Raw genomic sequence first — 6091 nt, 5'->3', positions numbered from 1 at the left:
ATGAGCATGTTAAGGGTAAGGATTGTGCATTGTATCTCTTTAACTTTAGTACCTAGTACTGTGCCTGGCACATACTCAAAGACAAAGGGACGGGCACAGTAGCTCACACCTGTAATCCTAGCACGGGCACAGTGGCTCACACCTGTAATCGTAGCACTCTGGGAGGCCGAGGTGGGAGGATCTCTTGAGGTCAGGAGTTTGAGATCAGCCTCAGCAAGAGCGAGAACACATCTCTACTAAAAATAGAAAAAATTAGTCGGGCATGGTGGCGCATGCCTGTAGTCCCAGCTACTCAGGAGACTGAGGCAGGAGGATTGCTTGAGCCCAGGAGTTTGAGGTTGCTGTGAGCTAGGCTGACACCATGGCACTCTAGCCCAGGCAACAGAGCGAGACTCCATCCCCCCTCCCCCCAAAAAGCCTGTGAGCCTCAGTTTCCCCATTGCCATTGTAAAATGAGGGCAGCTCCAGCTCTATGACAGACCCAGACACACTCTGCAGAAGTGGAGTAGCTCCCCTCAACTTCTGCAGTCTTGCTGCACAAAGATATGAGTGGGGACAGGTCACCTCTCTGGTACTGCTATAGCCAAGGTAGGAAGATCAGTGCACCCACAAGGTGGCCTGCCAGTGGTGGTAGGGATACAACCTCAAGTTGGAGCCAATGAGAAGGAAGAGACCCAGAGGATCTGACCCTACTGCGGCTGGAAGCATGTGAGAATTCACTCAGCAAACACCTATGGAATCTCAGACCTCAGAATTGTCCTTTTTGTACCTCTCTGGGAGTCTCCAGATGATTGGAATTATTGGAGCAAGCCTGGATAGTAATGAGACTGATGTATTAATGTGATTTCAGATCTTCTGCTCCCTGGGGAGTAGAACCCTGGACACTTACTGCCACCAGGCTGCACTGATCCTAGCTTCTGGGGGCTCCTCTAGAGTCCCCATTACAAACCTGACACAAACCTCCTTTACATTCCTTTACAGCTATGGGCCGAGACTTTAAAATGAAGACCATATTCCTCAATGCAAGTGAAAACTAAAAAATGTGATGCTATTCCTCCCCCAGAATGGATAAAACTAAAAGCCCACAATTCTCATACACCACTGACTGGTGGGAGTGTAAATTGGTCCAACCACATTGCAAATCTGTTTGGCAGTGTCTAGTGGAGCTAAATCTATGTACACCTACTCCCTGTGACCCAGCAATTCCACTTCGAGGTATGCCAAGAGCAACAAGTGCATAGTTCACCAAAAGACATGACAAGAATATTTTTAGCAGCGCTGTGTATAATAGCCGATAAATAAATTCGTCCATTCCTGCAGTAGAATACTATACAGACATGAGAAAGGATGAATCATCACTGCATGTCACGGTTGAATCTCACCGATATAACACTGGAAGGAGCCAAATGCATTAGTATACATACATCGTATGCTCCCTTTTATATAAAGTTCAAAGCAGGCTAAACAGTCTCTGGGGCTGGATGTCAGGGTGGCTGACAGTATGGGAAGGTGGACCCATCTGAGAGGGGCCGGAGGGGCCCCTGGGCTACTGGTGATGTTCTCTTCTTGACCTTGGTGGTCGTTAACGTGCTGTGCTCATTTGTGAAAATCTATTGAGCTGTTCACTGCTCATTTGTGTACCTTTCTGTGTGTATGTTACACGTCAACAAAGAGTTTTTAAAAAGATCACATTCCATAACTCCAATGGATCTTCAAAAGCCAGAGATTCACCATGTTGAGAATATGAAAGAGAATAAATCTGGGCTCTAGTGGCCATTCCAAAGGAGGAATTCCAGAATTCCAGAATATTCCAAGCTAGGAGTGGGTGGCCCCAGACAGTGGCTGGGCCCCCTGGGGGGCCTGGGTGAGCCAATACACTTATGCTGCATCTCTGGAGGGAAGCCTTTGGCTATAAAGGTGGGCCTGCTGCTTGCAGAGGTAACTTGGAGCAGTTCTACCATTTGGACCATCTCCGAATTTGCTTCCTTTGCTGAGGGCCCAACCCTGAGGCCATTGATTATGGGACATTGTTTGTAACTCATCCACACTTTAAAAACATTACTGTATTGGGTTTGGGAATTTTGATCCTATGCTTGCGCTGGAAACCCAAGGAGCTTGGCCAGAAATGTCACACACTGGGGAGGTTCCTGAGGGACTCCCTGCTGCTTTGCCAGACTCGGCCAGGAAAGGGCCAGAAGAGGGATTTCTCTGCCTCCCTGTGAATTCTTCCTCTCCCCTTGCCCATGCTGCATCTGGGCCGGTGCAGGAAACTGCCCGTCTCAGGAAGACGGGTGGTCTCTGGTCACGTGTGGGCTGGGGGAGCTGCTCTTCGGTAGGTCCCAGTGAGGTCGTAGCACTGGGGCCTGCCTGATGGGCAGTCAGGGGCCAGAAGCCAGGTGGGCCCTGGAAAGGTCTGCTCTCCTTCCAGAAAGGACCTTTGCCCTCCCCAGTCACAAGCGGGCTTATCTGCCTGGGTCAACCTCTTCCAGGTTTTACTATAGAGCAGAACAAACAACTCTCAAGACAGCTGTCTTTCCGATGTGCTCCAGAGCCGAGTCAAGAAAGAACAGCTGCCAGGGACTTGTTAGAGAACCGGAGCCTCCCACTGATGTCTGGGGGAGAGAGGGTCAGAGTGGGTGGGAGGTGGAGGCCCCAATTCTACCATAGCAGCTCTCAGTGCTGGCCATTGACGCGACTCAACACTTAACTTACTGTGTACCTACCCCTGCTAGGCACCCGGCCAGGCTCTAATGATTAATTTCAGTGGGTTGAGATAATAAATAAGCAAAGTATGCATTATATTAGAAGGTGATAAGTGCTACGGAGAAAAAAGAAAATAAAGCTGGGAGAGGAGAAAGGAATGCTGGGAGTGATGTTTTTCACAGGAAGGCCTCCCTGAGAAGGCCTAAGCAGAGCCTTGGAGGAGGTGAGTGAGCGGGCGGAGCCTGGGGAAGGGTGTTCCAGGCACAGGGAACAGCCTGTGCAGAGGCCAGTTGGCCTGCCGGCCAATGGGCAAGTCTAGTGTGTTTAAGGACCAACAGGGAGGCCTGTGTGGCTGGAGCAGAGAGAGCTGGTGGGGCGGAGAGAAGAGGCAATGAGAGAAGGAATGGGCTCAGATTGTGCAGGGCCTCCTGGGCCGTCATAGGGGATTTGGTTTTACTCTGCAGTCAACAGGTTTTCTTTCTAGAAAACCAGCTGCAGTAAGAATCAAAAGCCTTATAAAAGGTCCTGTTTTTTTTTTTTTCACCAGTTTAGTCCATTTTTCTAGGCATCATCCTTAAAGGAAGAGTGGGAAATGCTGCAAAGATTTCTATTTAAGGTTTCATTCATTCATTCATTCAAAAAAACTGAATAGCTGCTCATAAAAGCTTTGTTTGTAACAGTGAAAAAACTGGAAACCTAAAAGTCAAAAATAGAGGGCACAATTCAACACATTATTGCACATAAATTTGATGGGCTGTCATAAATAACTGTTAAAACTATTTTTCAAAGAAGATTTAATGGTGAGGGAAAATGTTTAAAACATAAATGAAGGAATCAGGGTAACTGATGTCCCACATGGTCTCAATTTGCTTTTTAACATGCACATGCATACATGCTACAAAATCCATGTGCCTTAAAAATATGATGAAGTGAAAGAAGCCAGTCACAAAAGACCACATATCATATGATTCCACTTACAGGAAATGTCCACAACAGGCAAATCCATAGAGACAGGGGCTGGGCTGGGGATGAGGAGTGACAGTTAATGGGGTTTCTTTTTGGGGTGATGAAAATATTCTGAAATCAAAAGTGGTGAGGGTTATACAACTTTGCGAATATACTAAAACCCACCAAGTTGTACACTTCTACAGGGTGAATTTTATGGTATATGAATTTTATCTCGATAAAGATTTTATTTAAAATGCACCCATATGCAATTTTAAACAGACTAGAAAAGAAATCCAATAAGATATTGGATGGCAGAGTTTTTTTTTTTTGAGTTACTAATTTTCTTCTACATATTGTTCTATATTTCCCAAAGTTTCCACAATGAGAATCCACAGTTTTTTTCATTGTACTCACACACGTTGGTTAAGAACCTCAGTCATTGTGGTAGATCTGTGAAAAGACAAAGAGAACAGGCCATCATTGCATGGAACAGTGCCTTCTCAGGGCCTTCCGCGATAGATTCATGCAGCAGCGATCTGCGGGTGCTCACCCCAATTTTCCATTCTTCCCTCTCCTGGCAGACAGTACCTACCTGGTCCCGTTGGGACTGGGTGGGGCTGTGTGACTAGTCGTAGGCAATGATCTGTTAGCCAAAGTGACACGACCCTTCTGAGCCAGAGCATTTAATGGCCAATGTGAGGTCCTCAGAGCTCCCTTTCTGCTGAAGGTCCTGTGCACATTCAAGATGGGGCTGCTCTGTCAGGGCAGGTCCTGGAGGGAGGATGACACGCAGCCGTCCCTGCAGACCTGAGACCGGCATGTAATGGGAACGAGACAGAAAGCTTCATTGTCTTAAACCCCTTCGTTCTTGGGTGGGGGGTGGTTGTTTCCACCCCACAGCATAGTCTACACTGACTAATCCACACACACAGTGTGTCCGAGGGGCTGCCACTGGCCTAGCCATCTGCAGCTGCTGTCCAGAGTAAAGCAAAGCCGTGACTACACATTACATCACCTCCTTTTCTGTTTAAAATGCCTTCATGTCTATTTTTGAGCCCTCTTCAAAACAGAGCTTGGGAAAATCAGATATTTCTCATTTCACAGTCCGGGAAGCAGCAACTCAGACAAATCAAGTGATTTGCCCGTGGTCCCAGACCCACTTAGTGGCATCATCCAGGTCGTCTCTCTGCCCAGTGCCCTGGCCACAATGGCCCCTCAATCTGGCCAAGAAGATTCAGCCACTGGTCCAGGCAACGCAATAAAATAGTTTATGCAATAAGGATTATCCTCAGCATAAGCCGGAGTCTTGCCGTGGAGGGGACACCAGGCACAGCTGTGAAGAGTCTGGTAGGAATGGACAAGAGAGAAGCCGGTCTACGGAGAACACCTCCTCCGTTTCTCCAAGGAGACCTCGGCCGTGGGACAGTAAGGGAAGAACCAAAATTGGGGGGATGAGAAAAAAAACCTAGAAGTCTTCACGGCATAGAATTGTGGGAGGAACTTTCCTCTGCTTGGACAGACAGAGCTCCTGACCGATCTTTATAAGGCCCCAGGGGGAAGGACCGGTGCGCGCCCACGGAACACTGTCTCTACGGCTCTGTTCTTTGTGCTCCAACCTGGAAATGTCTCCTACTGCTTTTTCCTGCTTTACAATAGTGATACTCACTGCTAAAAGTCAAACTATGGATCACTGTGTGAAGTGGAGAGTGAAAGGGTCTTTTAATCCCACCCCCCAACGGTGACCACTGTGGACAGTGCAGTGTCTCTTCCCACACTATTTTCTATGTATATATCGTAGGATAACCAGGATCTATCCTATGGGTATTTACCTATTATCTGTCCGTCTATCATCTATGTATCCATCTAGCATTTATCTATCTGTCATCTAATCTATTATTTATCATCTATCATTTACCCATCTAGCTAGATATCTACCTACCTATCATTTATCTAACAGCTATCTAATCTGCCATTTATCTATCTACCTATCATCTGTCTAATCTATCTATATTGTTTACACCAATGGATCTTCTTTGCTGTAAAATCCATAAAGAATATATACTAACAGTTATACAGTGTCCAGTACTTATATGTTGGGGCAGAATTGGACAAGATTGGATATGCTGATATCTAAGTTCTCTTCCAATTCACAGCTGTGAGTTCTCCCCAAGTGCCCAGGAGGCTGGCACTGGAAAGAGAACTCCAGGAGCCGAGACAGCAGTGGCCCTTTCTCATGTTCTGCCTACACCGCGTCCTTTATTACTTTCATTGGTCCACCCTGCGAGGTAGGGTTATTACCTTCTTACCCCATTTACAGATGAGGAAACCGAGGCCTAGTGAGGTTAAAGCAGCTCACCCAGGATAAGGTGGTGATTGGCAGGGCTGGAATTCACACCTGCACCTGGCTGGCTCTGGAAGCCACGTCCCCCCATCCACCCTG

Source organism: Lemur catta, chromosome 17 (assembly GCF_020740605.2).
Source record: "Lemur catta isolate mLemCat1 chromosome 17, mLemCat1.pri, whole genome shotgun sequence".
Taxonomy (NCBI): Eukaryota; Metazoa; Chordata; class Mammalia; order Primates; family Lemuridae; genus Lemur; species Lemur catta.
Note: the sequence above shows the minus strand (reverse complement) of the source record.